The sequence below is a fragment of the Carcharodon carcharias genome, chromosome 13 (assembly GCF_017639515.1).
Source record: "Carcharodon carcharias isolate sCarCar2 chromosome 13, sCarCar2.pri, whole genome shotgun sequence".
Taxonomy (NCBI): Eukaryota; Metazoa; Chordata; class Chondrichthyes; order Lamniformes; family Lamnidae; genus Carcharodon; species Carcharodon carcharias.
In genome coordinates this window covers 97,227,911-97,244,448 of record NC_054479.1, presented here as the reverse complement: position 1 = coordinate 97,244,448, position 16,538 = coordinate 97,227,911, and positions in this window count along the sequence as shown.

Genomic DNA, 16,538 nt, shown 5'->3' with positions numbered 1-16,538 from the left:
GTGGTTTCCCTTGGACTAATCTTGACTTAAAAGGACAGCAAAATGGTTTTCAATCTTACCTCACTGAACTAGAAAGATCAGTCAAGAAAATTCAAATTATTCTTATCATAGGCAAAGGGCTGGATTTCACGGGGGACGTACTGCTCACACCACCCGCACCCCAACACACCTGCCTGCCCATTGCAAGAGTCAGCCAGCAGCCGATGCACCTGAACAAAGCCTGTACATGCCAACTGCTTTATGGTGTTGGCCGTGTATTATTCCAGTCAATTGGCTTGGTAACAAGATCAATTGACCGTTAATTATTTATTTAAAAATGGCGGGTGAGCTACCAATTTCGGTGCCTGCCCACATACCTTTGTTATGGCGGACAGCTCGGGGGTGGGCAGGTAGATAGTGGGCTTGCCACTCCTCATATTTTACATGAACCCTCCCCCAACTGAAAACACACCCAACGGTGGGGGAGCCATAAAATCCAGCCCAAAGAGTGGAGAATATGATTTAAGTGTTGCGGCACATTGTCTATGTAAGTGAGCATGATACCATGTGGGGCAGGTACCCACACAAGGGGCCCATATGACCCAGAATTATGCTATGTGCCAAAGATGGGTGGAGATCTTTTAATAAATAATTTGAAAGAAGCTCTATAATTTTTTTGAATCAAGTTGTACTTTGAGGATGGACTGTTGAACGATGGCCATGGTTAAACACATTAGCCGGGATTTTCCGGTGCCCACCGGGGTCAGGTGTGTTCGGTGATGTGAGTGGACAATATGGCGTTAAAAACAAAAAACTGCGGATGCTGTAAATCCAAAACAAAAACAGAATTACCTGGAAAAACTCAGCAGATCTGGCAGCATCGGCGGAGAAGAAAAGAGTTGACATTTCGAGGCCTCATGACCCTTCAACAGAACTTCAGTTCTGTTGAAGGGCCATGAGGACTCGAAACATCAACTCTTTTCTTCTCCGCCGATGCTGCCAGACCTGCGGACAATATGGCGTGATGGGTTTCAGCCCACCAATGGCATGCCACGTTTCCTGCCATCAGACATCGGGAACCTCATTGTAATACAGCATATCATTATCAGACTACCCACCAGAATCATCCCCCCCCCAGCTGGATCATCAATCCACGTCAGCAGGAAAGCACGCCGATGTGTTTCACAACAGCACATAAAAGGTGTGCATTGGTGGGCTGCACTTTGAGGGGAACTCGGAGATGAGTACACAGCAACGATGTGTAGCAGTGTCGCCTGTTGGACTTCAACCTTGAGGAGCGTTGGGGGGGTGGGGCGGTTCAAGGGCAACCCTGCCATTGAGGCAACTTGTCGGGTGGGGGGTGGGTGGTGGGTGGGGTGCGGCGGTAATGTCTGCCTTGCGGTTGAATATAGTGCACAAGCATTTGGGGTCAGGGGTAGGGTGGGTGAGGGAAGCAGCCATGCATTAGGGAAACCTGTATAAAGTGACCATTCCTCTGCAGCTGAGACAGTTCGGGCACAGCCACATTGATATGATTGATATGATTGGAATCTGGCTTCTAGCATATATGCCCACTCAAGCAATGCAGAGGCATCAAAGTGCTACCAAGTGCTCCAAAACTTTTCACCCTCGCAGGCACAGACTGCAAAGTCATGAGTGTTTTAGTGGGCGGCAGAACAGTTGGACAACTGCACATGTTGTACAATCTCCTTGCTAAAGCTGGAGCAGTCACTGGTAGAGGCACTCACAGCCCCTTGCAATGTCAGCATCCTGGTTTGAACCAGTCTTGCCGATGGTTCAATCCAACAGCGGAGCCGTGCAGTGCAGGTTAAGAGAATGCCTGTAGATGAGCTGAGAGCACAGCATGCAGCCCAATGGGCAAAGCTGCTGCCAATCGGTCAGGTGGAGTGGGGCAGAGGCAATTAGGGTTTCAGGCAAAAACAGAATTACCTGGAAAAACTCAGCAGGTCTGGCAGCATCGGCGGAGAAGAAAAGAGTTGACGTTTCGAGTCCTCATGACCCTTCGACAGAACTTGAGTTCGAGTCCAAGAAAGAGTTGAAATATAAGCTGGTTTAAGGTGTGTGTGTGGGGGCGGAGAGATAGAGAGAGAGAGAGAGGTGGGGGGGATGTGTGGTTGTAGGGACAAACAAGCAGTGATAGAAGCAGATCATCAAAAGATGTCAATGACAATAGTACAATAGAACACATAGGTGTTAAAGTTAAAGTTGGTGATATTATCGTTTAGATAATATCACCAACTTTAACTTTAACACCTATGTGTTCTATTGTACTATTGTCGTTGACATCTTTTGATGATCTGCTTCTATCACTGCTTGTTTGTCCCTACAACCACACCACCCCCCCACCTCTCTCTCTCTCTATCTCTCCGTCCCCCACACACACACACCTTAAACCAGCTTATATTTCAACTCTTTCTTGGACTCGAACTCAAGTTCTGTCGAAGGGCCATGAGGACTCGAAACATCAACTCTTTTCTTCTCCGCCGATGCTGCCAGACCTGCTGAGTTTTTCCAGGTAATTCTGTTTTTGTTTTGGATTTCCAGCATCCGCAGTTTTTTTGTTTTTATCTCTAGGGTTTCGGGCAGCCATGCAGCACACTAATCTCTGGCCAACCAAGTGGTGGCCAGCACTCTCCGTAAGCTTTGAGGGGCCTTCACACTTAACCAAGAAGGGCTCTTAGTACACCCATGTTAACCCACGTGTCTCTCTCTCTCTCTCTCTTTCATCCTGCAGGAGGAGTACATCAGGATCATGGAGACTGGTGAACCAGCTGTCTATCTAATGGCCTACAGAGAGCGAAGACGACAGAGAAGAGAGTGACTGAGGCTCCTGACTGTGCAGAGGCAGGAGCAGCAACATCGGGAAGAAAGGGTGGCTGGGGCTCCCGCACGAGCCACCGAAGGTCCACAGCGAAGCATCACTGGTCGGTGCCTCACCACACCCAGAGTTTATAGATGCCGCATTTCATTCCTGCAGATGACCGAGAACCAGTGTTGCCAAAGACTGTGCGGGCCTAGGGAACTGTTCGGATACATCTGCCAGCTACTGCAGGATTTGGTGCCACAGGGACATCCACTGCTAGTGGCTGTGAAAGTGACCACGGCGCTAAGTTTCTACACCAGTGGTTCCTTTCAGGGCTTCATAGGTGACTTCTGTAGGATCTTACAAAGCTCCACCCACAAATGCATCCATGAGGTCAAGGATGCCACCTTTGTGAGGGCACACAAATTTGCACAATAGGCCTGGGACCAGGTCAGCCAGGGTGCAAGAGTGGTTAGATTTGCCCAGATCTCGGGCTTCCCACAGATGCAGGGTGCGATCGACTGCACTAAATCTCCATTACAAGATGCGGTGAACCACATCAACTGTAAGAGGTCCCCAGCCTGCTTCTGGGGTACTGCTGTGTGGCGCTGGCATCCTGCTTGGCCTGTGGAGTCGGAGTTGCTGGGGTCACAGGAAGAAGGGACTTAATTGGGCCGGACACTCCTGGACTCACCTGCTGATCCTCCTCCCTATGGGTGTCTACAGGCCCAAGGCTGACTCCTTGGGGAGAAAGGGTAGCTGGGGTGAGATTGAGCAGCCCAGCACCCCTCTCACATACACACTGTCACATACACAACTATGATTTAGTGAGGAGTGAGCCCGTGCAATAATGCAGGATCAATGTCCTGGACCAAGGTCTCCATGGTGGCCGCCATCCTACCAGTGTTGACCTCAGTGTGTGGGCATGCCGGCGCTATCACCTCAGCCTCCATTGTGCCTTGCAATCTGAGGAGTGCAGCAGGCATCCCTTCCTGATGTTCCCGACCTTGCCTTTGCAGCTCCAGCAACTGAGATGTGACCAAGTCCAGAAGTGCAACAATAGACTCAGACACAGCAAATTTCTGGCTCCAGCAGTCCTCCGAGTGCCGGACACCTGGGAATTCCCTGCTGCCGCCTGCTGTGGATCAGACAGTGCGCTGTGCTCACCGGATACCAAGGCTATTCTAAAGTTAGGTCCCCCCAATGTGTGTGTCTCTGCGCTGGTGGAGGGTGTGGGTGAGCGCTGTGATGGGATTTCAGGGAGAATGCCTCCACATTCCTCTTCAGAGGTTTCTTTGGGGCTTGATTGGAGGCCCTGGGTTATAGACTCTGCCGGCTGTTTCCCAGATGTGCCTGAAGAAGTAAGGGGAGATAATTAATGCATGGCAGTGGCCTGTGAAACAGGACACGTCACTCACAGCATGGTTGTCTGATGGATGTTGCACTGCTGGATCCTCATATGGTTGAGCAGCACCGACCTCACCGTCAGCACAGTATCGGTCCAGATTGTCACCGGCCAGCTGGATGGCTATGTTTTCAGAGCCTGTGAGGGCCTTGATTACAGGCATTCCTCCACCAGTCTGTGACCTCTCCCCATTGTTGTGTGCCAGCTTGTCCTGCATGGACAGAGATGGAGAAAGTGTAAGCAGGACACCTACCAGGCCAGATGATAAATATATCTGGCATGTGTGGGTAGTGAGTGGTCCCATGGACGGGATGAGGACAATGATAGTGAGTGTGAAAGAGCAAATGGTGATGACCCTTGAACCGGCAGTGAGTGAGGGCCCTGTGGGTGTGTGATGGGTTTGTGAGTGTGTGAGTTGAGAGTGATGAGAAGCGTGACTTACCCTGGCAGAACGGAGGAGATGAATCATCCTCTTGCGGCACTGGTGGCTGCTGTCTTTTGAAGAGCATTGGCGCTGACCACTGCTGTCACTAACTCCAAGCCTGTCTGGTCACACCACTGCCCATCCTGTGGCCAGAGCAGGGATAGAGGACATCTTGGTGGGACTCCACAGCATCCAAAAGGCATTCCAATGACACATCACTAAACCTGGGGGCTGCAGATTTTTTTGCCTTTCATGGACATCTTCCCTGCAGCAACCATGGGCTGGAATGACTGAGATGTTTGCACGTGGCTGGACTTTAAATATGGCATCCAGCGTGATGAAGCGACGAGGTGATGGCGGGCAGGCAAATGAGAGCCCGCCCGCCATGGAAATGGCGTGTTTCCCAGGAATGCATAAATAATATGGCGGGTTTGGGATGATATGGCGTGAAAACCCGCCATTGCGGCCAGCGGGTAAAATATTATTTTCCCTGCCCGCTACTGCACTTGGTGCAAATCTGGGATGATTTATTGAAGACATTAATTTTAAATGGGCTCATGTCATTGTGAAAATAACAATGGAATACCATATAATTAATTTTGAGAAGATTTTAAAGGAGGAAACATAGAAACATAGAAAATAGGAACAGGAGAATCCGGCCCTTCAAGCCTGCTCCACCATTCAATATGATCGTGGCTGATCCTCCATCTCAACACAATACTCTCGTGTCCTCCCCATATCCCTGATGCCTTTAAAGTCCAGAAATCTATCTATTTCCTTCTTTCATACGTTGAATGACTTGGCCTCCACAGCCTTCTGTGGTAGTGAATTCCATATGTTCACCACCCTATGAGTGAAGAAATTTCTCATCTCAGTCCTAAGTGGTCTACTCCTATCCTGAGACTGTGACCCCTTGTTCTAAACCCCCCCAGCCAGAGGAAACATCATCCCTGCATTTAGTCTGTCCATCCCTGTCAAAATTTCATATTTCAATGAAATCCCCTCTCATTCTTTTAAACTCCAGTGAATATAGGCCCAGTCGGCCCAATCTCTCCTCATACGACAATTCTGTCATCCCAGGAATGAGTCTGGTGAACCTTTGCTGCACCCTCTCTATGGTAAGTATATCCTTTCTTAGGTAAGGAGACCAAAACTACACAGAACACTCCAGGTGTGGTCTCACCAAGGCCCTGTGTAGCTGCAATAAGACATCCTTGCTCCTGTACTCAAGACCTCTTACAATAAAGGCCAACATACCATTTGCCTTCCTAAATGCATGTTGCACCTGTATGCTTGCTTTCAGTGATTGGTGGACAAGGATACCCAGGTCCCTTTGTACATCAATATTTCCCAATCTATCATCACTTGAATAATACTCTGCCACTCTGTTTTCCCTACCAAAGTAGATAACTTCACATTATATTGCATCTCCAAGAGGAAGTGATGGAGTGGTTTAAAGAGGGAAATTCTGAGTAGAACCCAGGTAACTGAAGGTTTGTGCTAATTAGACGAAGCAAAAGATGGTGTCACCATCCTCTTCTTTCATTTTTATGTACAATGAAGATAATTCTATGCCTGGTACAGAAACCATGACATCACACTTTGAAACGAAAAGAGCAATAAATAAAATGACCGTAACTGAAAATAACTGGCAATATGGAAGACTATTTTTACAAATAATAATGTAAAATCATTTCCCCCCCCCCAACCTTAAACCAGCTTATATTTCACCCTTTTCCTATTTTTACTTAGTTCTGTTGAAAGGTCATGAGGACTCGACTTCTCCGCCGATGCTGCCAGACATGCTGAGTTTTTCCAGGTATTTCTGTTTCTGTTTTTGTAATGAAAAATCATTGTCTTATTTGTCTGTAGTACAAAGTAAGCAAATATTTAATTTCCTGCAAGTGATTAGTGATTGATGTGTTTTTCCCTCTGACCTGTAAAGTGGAAAATGTCCAGAAAAGATGATTCCGGAATCTCCAATCTGTTTGTGCTAAGATAAAAGCTTATGACACAGAGGACTGTTCCAAGGCGTTTACGAGGCTATCCTGTTCTAAATAACTTTTCTATATTGGGGATCTGGATGGATGAAAGATTTATTATGAATATTTGTAATGGAATAGTGACGTGAATAAGTAACAGAATTTTGAAAATCTAAAGAAGTCACTCACGCTTACATACATATATCTCTGAAGATACTCATATTCAGCCCTTTTATGGAGCATCTACATTTCTCAACTATTTGCAGTTTATCGTTTACTTATATAATGGCTCAGATGGGATTTTACTTTGAGAAATATTCCAAGGTAAGTCAATAACTTTTTTATTCATTACAGGATGTGGGCTTCGCTGGCTAGGCCAACGTTTATTGCCCATCCCTAATTGCCCTTGAGCGATGGTGAGCTGCCTTCTTGAACCGCTGCAGTCCATGTGGTGTAGGTACACCCAAGTACTGTTAAGGAGTGAGTTCCAGGATTTTGACCCAGTGACAGTGAAGGAACGGTGATATATTTCCAAGTCAAGATGGTGAGTGGCTTGGAAGGGAACTTCCAGATCGTGATGTTCCTGTGTGTCTGCTGCCTTGTCCTTCAAGATGATAGTGGTCGTGGGTTTGGAAGGTGCTATCTAAGGGGCCTTGGTGAGTTTCTGCAGTGCATCTTGTAGATTGGTGAAGCATGTTTGCAGAGCAGAGCTAAATCACCTACTTTTACCAGTATAGTCCAGCAATCTGAACAATATCTAAAAACCTAGTCATTTGATAAAACCCATTGAAAATATTCTCAAATCAGTAGAAAATTTTGTTAAAGTGCAAGTGCTAGTTATGTTCTTGCTTCCAATTTTTACCCCTGGAAGCACCTTGGACTATCTGAATATTTTTCCTGTGTACAGGTTGAATAATCTTGGCGACAGTGTACAGCCTTCTTGCACTCCTCTTTTCACTTGCTTTACACTGACAACATGGCAGTACTCGCAGATTCAGAGGAGGCCTTACAAAACATCATTGATCAAGTAAAATCTAGGAGCTTAGGATATGGATTGAGCATGAACATCTAACAGACAAAGAAAATACATACAATGCTACATTCTATCCACTCTCCTGTATGCCTCAGAAACCTGGACAATAAATAAAGATCTGTGGAAGAAAACAGACAGTTTTGAAATGTGGACGCTAAGGCATATGCTAAAAATTCCATTTACTGATCATAAGACAAATTAAAAGTACTTGAAATTGAAAAAGCAAAATGAGCTCTAAAAAGTGGCATCCCGAAAAGAAGATGTCAGTATTTCAGTCATTTGATCAGAGCTGAAAAGCTACAGAGATCTCTTGTAGAGGGCAAAGTAGGGGCAGCAGAAAGAGGGGTCGACCTAGCTGTAGTTGAATGATGGACGCCACAGAGCGGTTGCATATGAGCTACACTGGATGTGTGAAGTTGGCACAAGACAGGTCATACCTTGACAGCAGATCCCCTGGTAGGAGTAGCTATAAGCAGGACAGGAGAAGGAGGAGCAAAGTTTGGTAATTGGTAGTCAAACTGACTAGAGTTAGGCATTATCACTCCTTCAAAGCCACTGAGTCCCCTAATCACGTGCATGAGAACTCAAGCCCCAACAAGATTGCAGAGCTCAGGGATCAAGCAAATCTGTAGCCATATGCACTAAAAAGAATGAACTTGCATTTAAATTGCACTTCCTATATCCTCAAGACATCCCAAAGCACATAACAGCCAGTTAAGCACTTTAAGTTACAGTCACTTTTCCATGTGGCAATAATTTTGTGCAATAAAAAACAGCACACAAACAACAATCAGATAAATGACCAGATAATGTTTTAATGATATTGGTTCGGGGATAAATTTTGGCCATAACACTAGAAAACCTTCCTTGCTTTTTCCAAATAGTGGCATGAGATCTTTTACTTGATTTAAAATCTCGTTTGAAAAATAGTGCCTCTTACACTTTAGCAGTTCCTCAGTACTGCACTGAAGGGTCAGCCTAGATTAGCTCCCAGCTGCACTCACCTGTGTGCCATGTTTTCCAGATTCAGGCCTCAGTGATCTAATTTAAGATTTACCCACAAATAAGGCAACAATTTTACGATAAGGCCTTGCCAAAGCCCCTAAGGTTACAAGATTCATGCAGGACCAACCAGTGAGAGAGGAATAAGAACAATAGAACTGACTTGCTGTGTTTTAAGAGACAGGTTGATAGGATTTGGAGGTGACAGTGCACCCAAGGTTTTAAACACTCTCCTGCCCAAAGCACACAAAGCTCCAGAATGCCCACCCACACATGGAAGTTCACAGAGCCCAGCACAGACCCTCAAGCCTCAGGACAAACCTGTGCACCTTAGCAAATTAGATATCTTGTCTTGTCAATTGACCACTACCAGGGTATGAGGAGAAACGAGGTTCAGCAAGACACCACAAAGTAAAGCACAGTATTCAGCAGTTGTTGGGAAATTTCTATCCCTGAACTCCAAACACATTTTGATGATGGCATATGGCGCCTATATATGCAATGACCAATTGTGATGCAGATATTCAGTTATCCTGTCAGCATTAAATTTCACCTGCCAAATTTTTATCAATTTACATATTATATCCAGCTCACTCTATCATTTCTAACCTGCCTCGTCCCACCCACTATCCTTCCTAGTTTGGGATCAGCCACAAGCTTGAGCAATCTGAGTTCCTAAATCCAAAAAAATGATGCAAATTAGGAATATCAGTAGTGCCACCGATCCTGGGAGAAGTTCACTCAATATTTCACTCTGGGATAGATTCTGACTATTGGGCAAATGGAAATAGGTGGGAAAAGGAAAATCTATATAATTTATTGGAAAAAACAAAAGGAAGGGGGAAACGGAAAGGGGGTGGGGATGGAGGAGGGAGCTCAAGATCTAAAGTTGTTGAATTGAGGAAACACAGAGATAAAAACAAAAAAACTGCGGATGCTGGAAATCCAAAACAAAACAGAATTACCTGGAAAAACTCAGCTGGTCTGGCAGCATCGGTGGAGAAGAAAAGAGTTGACATTTCAAGTCCTCATGACCCTTCAACAGAACTAGGTGAATCCAAGGAAGGGGTGAAATATAAACTGGTTTAAGATGTGTGGGGAGGGGGGGTGGGTTTGGGTGGGGGGAGAGAAGTGGAGGGGGTGGTGTGGTTGTAGGGACAAACAAGCAGTGATAGAAGCAGATCATCAAAAGAACACATAGGTTTCGAAGTTGGTGATATTATCTAAACGAATGTGCTAATTAAGAATGGATGGTAGGGCACTCAAGGTATAGCTCTAGTGGGAGTGGGGGGAGCATAAAAGATTTAAAAATATTTAAAAATAATGGAAATAGGTGGGAAAAGGAAAATCTATATAATTTATTGGAAAAAACAAAAGGAAGGGGGAAACGGAAAGGGGGTGGGGATGGAGGAGGGAGCTCAAGATCTAAAGTTGTTGAATTCAATATTCAGTCCAGAAGGCTGTAAAGTGCCTAGTTGGAAGATGAGGTGTTGTTCCTCCAGTTTGCGTTGGGCTTCACTGGAACAATGCAGCTAGCCAAGGACAGACATGTCTTTTGTCATATTACACAATCAGTGTTTTCAAAATTTTGAAAATAAAATGCCAAAACAATCTCTAGTGGAAGATAATGCCTCATGTGTGTTATTCTTCTTCTTCTTAGACAGACCCTCGGGATCAAGGATAATTTGGTTCCACTCCAATTCAATGGGTTTGAAAATGTCTGTTGTGAGGTTCTTGGGACTAGAAACAACCAGAGACAACCAGGATGAAAAGTGCTTGAGCACAATGACTTCTAGTACTAAAACAGCTTCTTCATATCCTGCTTCTGCTTGCAGACTCCCTCAGCTGGTACACTTCTGTATGGTAACTTCAAGTGAATAATATGTACATATTGCAACTTCAAAACACTCAACACTACAGCTGTTAAGTCCAATGTGCGATCTTCAGATTGACACATGCAGGGCAGGGGATGCTTGAAGGTTTTTGTTTTATTCGTTCATGGGATGTGGGCATCGCTGGCTAGAGCATCATTTATTGCCCATCCCTAATTGCCCTTGAAAAGGTGGTGGTGAGCCACTTTATTGAACCGCTGCAGTCCATGTGGTGTAGGTACACCCACAGTGCTGTTAAGAAGGGAGTTCCAGGATTTTGATCCAGTGACAGTGAAGGAACAGCAAAATAGTTCCAAATCAGGATGGCCAGCTTGGAGGGGAAATTGCAGGTGGTGGTGTTCCCATGCATCTGCTGCCCTTGTCCTTTCTGTGGTAGAGGTTGCAGGTTCTGAAGGGGCTGTCCAAGGAGTCTTGAAGAGTTGCTGCTGTATATCATGTAGATGGTACATACTGCTGCATTGGTGGTGGAGGACATGAATGCTGAAAGTGGTGAATGGGGTGCTGATCAAGTGGGCTGCATTGTCCTGGATGGTGTCAAGCTTCTTGACTGTTGTTGGAGCTGCAATCATTCAGGCAAATGGAGAGTATTCCATCACAATCCTGGCTTGTGGATGGTGGACAGGCTTTGGGGAAATCAGGAGGCGGGTTATTGCATTCCATGAATGAATAAAACAAAAACCTTCAAGCATCACCTGCCCCGCATGTGTCAGTCTGAAGATCACACTAGGTTTAACAGCTGTAGTGTTGAGTGTTTTGAAGTTGTAATATGTGTATATTGTTCACTTGAAGTTACCATACAGAATTCTCAACCTCTGACCTGCTCTTGTAGCCACAGTATTTATATGGCTAGTCCAGTTCAGTTTTTGGTCAATGGTAACCTCCAGAATGCTGATAGCAGGGGATTCAGTGATGGTAATGTCATTGAATGTTAAGGGGAGATGGTTAGATCATCTCTTGTTGGATGGTCATTGTCTGGCATTTGTGTGGCATGAATGTTACTTGCCACTTATCAGCCCAAGCCTGAATGTCATCCTGGTCTTCCCGCACATGGACATGGACTGCTTCAGTATCTGAGGAGTTGTGAATAGTGCTGAACATTGTGCAATCATAAGCAAACATCCCCACTTCTGACTTTATGATGGAAAGAAGGTTATTGAGGAAGCAGCTGAAGATAGTTGGGCCTTGGACACTACCCTGCGGAGCACCTGCAGCGATGTCCTGGAACTGAGATAATTAACCTCCAACAACCACAACCATCTTCCTTTGTGCTAGGTATGACTCCAGCCAGCGAAGAGTTTTCCCTCTGACTCCCATTGACTTCAGTTTTGCTAGGGCTCCTTGACGCCACACTTGGTCAAATGCTGCCTTGATGTCAAGGGCAGTCACTCCACCTCACCTCTTGAGTTCAGCTGTTTTGTCCATGTTTGAACCAAGACTGTAATGATGTCAGGATATAGTGGCTTTGGCAGAACCCAAACTGAGTATCAGTGAGCAGGTAATTGCAGATTAAGTCCTGCTTGACAGCACTATCGACAAACACTTCTATCACTTTGCTGATGATGAAGAGTAGACTGATGGGGTGGTAATTGGCCGGATTGGATTTGTCATGCTTTTTGTGGACAAGACATACCTGGGCAATTTTCTACGTTGCCGGATAAATGCCAGTGTCATAGCTGTAATAGAAAAGCTTGGCGAGGGGCGCAGCAAGTTCTGGAGCACAGGTCTTCAGCACTATTGCCAGAATGTTGTCAGGACCCATAGCCTTTGTGGTATCCAGTGCCTTCAGCCGTTTGTTGATATCATGTGGAGTGAATCAAATTGACTGAAGACTGGCATCTGTGATGCTGGGGGCCTCAGGAGGAGGCCGAGATGGATCATTCACTCAGCACTTCTGGCTGAAGATGGAAGTAGTGCTTCAGCCTTGTCTTTTGCACTGATGTACTGGACTCCCCCATCATTTAGGATGGGGGATATTTGTGGAGTCTCCTCCTTCAGTGAGTTGTTTAATTGTCCACCACCATTTATGACTCGATGTAGCAGGACTGCAGAGCTTAGGTTGGGGAGATGCATTGCTTGGAGTTTTGTGCACTCCCTTTGTGTGCTGCCAACAGTCTCTCAATGTATTTGGTGCCTTCCCAAATATGAGTGCTCCATTTTGGTTGGTCACAAGCCAGGGACTCTGATGAGTTGGCAGGAATGTTTGACCTCTTCATGGATGCTTTAAGGACATCCCCAAAATGCTTCCGCTGTCCTCCAAGAGTATCCAGCTGCAACTGAGTTCTGAGTAGCTTCAGGATGTGTATAATAGAGTGGGCGGATGACCACAAAGTGATAGAAACCACAGTGAAAGAACAATGGCCTTGGTTTTAATGTCTCCACTTTGTTCCTGCACCAACAAAACAATCTCACTAAAATCAACCCTTTTCAAATCTCCTAGCCAACAAAATTTGAATCAGCTTTAACATAACAGAAGTAGGCCTGAATTGTCTGGCCTTTGAAGACCAGATTCCCAGAGCTCGGAATCTGGATGAGTCACTGAGCTACAGGTTGCAGTACTCTGCTCTACCTTAGTGGTAAGATGGAGATCATTCAGCTTGTTCATTGTTAGAGCCCTCACTGAAGATCCACTCAGCCATTTCATTTTTGTGCTGTACCCATTGTGCCAAAATCCTTGTTCAAGCAAAGAGTCTGCCCATTTCTTTTTTTTTTACACAATTAAACAATCAGCATTCATTATGCAAGCAGGTAGTTCAAGTTAACAATTCCATTGCAGGTTTTGCTTCGCCTGTTCAGTGCTACGCTGACAATTTTGTTATTCTGCCAATGTAGGTCAATCAGAGGCAGTAAGACCATCCGCTTTCCACTTGCTTTGTACCAGCAGCAGAGATGCTAGCCTGTTTTCTAAAACCCAGAAAGACCACATATCTCTTGCCTCTTGTAATTCTGTAATGCACATATGTTGTCTGTGGGATCTAAGCACTTCTTAATGAAAAATAAATTGGAAAATCAAGACTCTTTTGGGTGGGTTAGCCATGGTAAACAAAGGAAAATAGGGTATGAAGGGGTTATGTCTCAACCCTGAAAACCATCTATCATTATTCTGTTCAGAAACTCAATGGCTTGGACCAACCTGCCTGGATCCATCCTGCGGAATGCAAGTGCCAGGAAGTCGTTGCAGTTTTATGAACTTTCTTTTTCTGTCACTGTACCACACCTCACCACCTCAACTCAACCCCACCTTTGCAGGAAACAGCACCACTGTAAAAGTGGTTCTATGTAGTTTCGTACAGTGTCCCAGGGCAGTAAACCAAAGCAGAGGTGATAGATTCTGGAGCGATTTATTTCCTGCATGCCTTTCACAGATTGACAATTAGCTCCAATCTTGTGAATCTTGGCACTCCTGAAACTATTTTTGAGGGAAATATTGCTATGTTATGGAAAAGGAGATTGGCAAGGATTTGCAGAAGGCAAGAACAGAAAATATAATACCGCAGAAAATATTTACAACCAGCCCATCGATACACATTCAACAAGGTTTACTCACCTAAGAGGTCATACCTTACTTTCTCACAGAAAGAAAACATTCCCCCTGAAGGCTTTTGGGGAGGTATGCCAGTTGCTAGCTGAGGACTTACACACCACCCCACTCCACCACACATCAACAAGAAGCTCACCATTATCAGTGGCTGGAAAAGTAAGCAGAGCTTTAGTTCTTATGCAATTGTATTCCCACAGAGTGCCTCAGGTCACCTCAGTTACATCAGTCAGTCAGCTGAGCTCTACTTTTCTGTGTCGTATACACTGCTATATAATGTACAACACTATATAAAAAATGGTTACAGATGTTATGCTCAGTCAAGCATCTCAATCTCCAGATTCTCAATGGACACTAAAAAACAAAGAGAAGGACCATTAAACTTTTACAGACTTCCACAGGTACAGAATGCTATTGAATGCATCATATTGCTGTAAGAGAACTGTTTCAACTTTATAAACTGGAATGTTTCATTTGATTGAGTGATGCCGGACATTATCTTACACATTAAATTCTGCTGCATCAAAAGCTGTCAAGGCTCAATTATAGTTTGTTAATTAACCATCCCTGAACTGATGAACCAAAACAAAGTAACAAGATGGCTGATTGAAGAGCAACAAAACTGCCTGTATTCCTGGTTTATGACAATGTGAAGACATTCACTCCCGGCAGAGGAAAACAAGTACAATGAGGCTACAAATTTGGCTACAATACAGTCGATCCCTTCGTCCAAGTCATTAATATAGATTGTATATATTTGAGGCCCCAGTACTGTTTGTGTATGTGTGAATTTCAAGTGTGTGTGTTTGAAAATCAGAAGGTTTTTATTATTTTTTCCTAGACTGAGGTCTACAATAAAAATACAAGTACAACCAAAAAAAATCCTCTCTTTCTAAAAAACTCAAGAATTTTATGGTGTCTTTTATGGTCATAGTACATAAAAAGTTAAATATTCACAGAATTGGCAAGTGTATCCTTTTAGGAAAAAACAACCTGTTGCGGTCAAACGAGGAGAGGGAAAAGAAGGGTTCATTCGATCCTGCCTCACCTGATCATAGCAGGGAGAAATTATTTCCCACGTTATATAATCTGAAGTAACATATAACCACATACTGCAGATGTGGTGTTTCCACAGTTTAGTTCAGTGTTTAAGTTGATCTGCTATTTTTTTCTGCTTACACTATCTTTAATACTGCTGTGAAGTGGTGACCCTTTAATAAGCCAATTTAGTAAATGGATTTATAAAGTACACTGAGTATCTTACGATATGTGTCTACAAAGAACTGAGGACTGTGTCTCTTAAGAGATAGCTTTATTGTTTACATGGTAGGAAAATACAAGGCTGTTGCTTATTTTTAAAACGGTGCAAAAGCTACAGTTGCACATGAAAGATTAATGCAAACTGTTCCCAGGGAAGTACTTCTGCAAAATCTTAATTTGAATGTCACATTTTTGTCTCTCATTTGTCTGTGGAATACTTCCCTTTTGTTATTATTCACTGTATCCTGATTACCATAATAACTCAAGAACAAAGAATGGTTTCAAGAGAAGCTGTACACAAACAGGAACTAGGTGGCTGTATCTGATGAACTTAAGTGGTTATGATTCATCAGGATTCCCATCAATGAAAGGCGACAAAATGTTTGTATATTTTGTGCTTGGGAAAATGGAGTAACCTTTATAATGGGCTTTAACTTAAAACATTTCTTTTCTTCTTTATAGTACACTTAAATGAGGATTTTTATTATGTTAGGAAAGTTTCCAGAAGATGATAAGCTCCTCAAGCAGCTGGAGGTAGCCTATTCCAAAATTCAGTCATAGGTTTACCAAGTTGATTGTTAATATAGATTGATGTGCAGCAGAATGACTACATTGTCAATCATTGTTAAATATTAAAGTGCTAATGCTGTGTGCTACAGGGACTAAGACTTTTCACTGATTTCCCACCCCAAATCAAGTAGGAGGCAGATAGCAGTAAAGGCAGCAAAATCAGATTGCAAAGCCTGATACCACATTCTCACAGCAATGTCAGTATTCAGCATCCCCACTGCCACCGTCCACCCTAAGCTGGGAAGGCTGGCAAATACGGTAGGACCTCTCTGGTTCCCCATTTCCCTGTTTCCCATTCCTGATCCCACTGATCCAATGGAAAATCAGAAGAAAGATAAAAGAGGAGGTTTGCATTCATACAGTGCCTTTCAAGACCTCAAGATATCTCAAAGTGCTTTGCAGCTGAAGAAATATAGTCACTGCTATATTTGTGGAAATGGGACATGTAGTGTTCAATGTTTCAATTGTTCTGTATTTTATTATGTGAGTCTGTTTACTATTGATGCTCACTGTGCTTGATTGGTTAGGCCTGGGTATAGACTCAGAGAAAAGTAAACTAAGCTGTAGAAAGCTGGAAACTAGAGCTAAAAGCATGCAGCAGACATACAGTGAATAAAACCTGTTACACACAT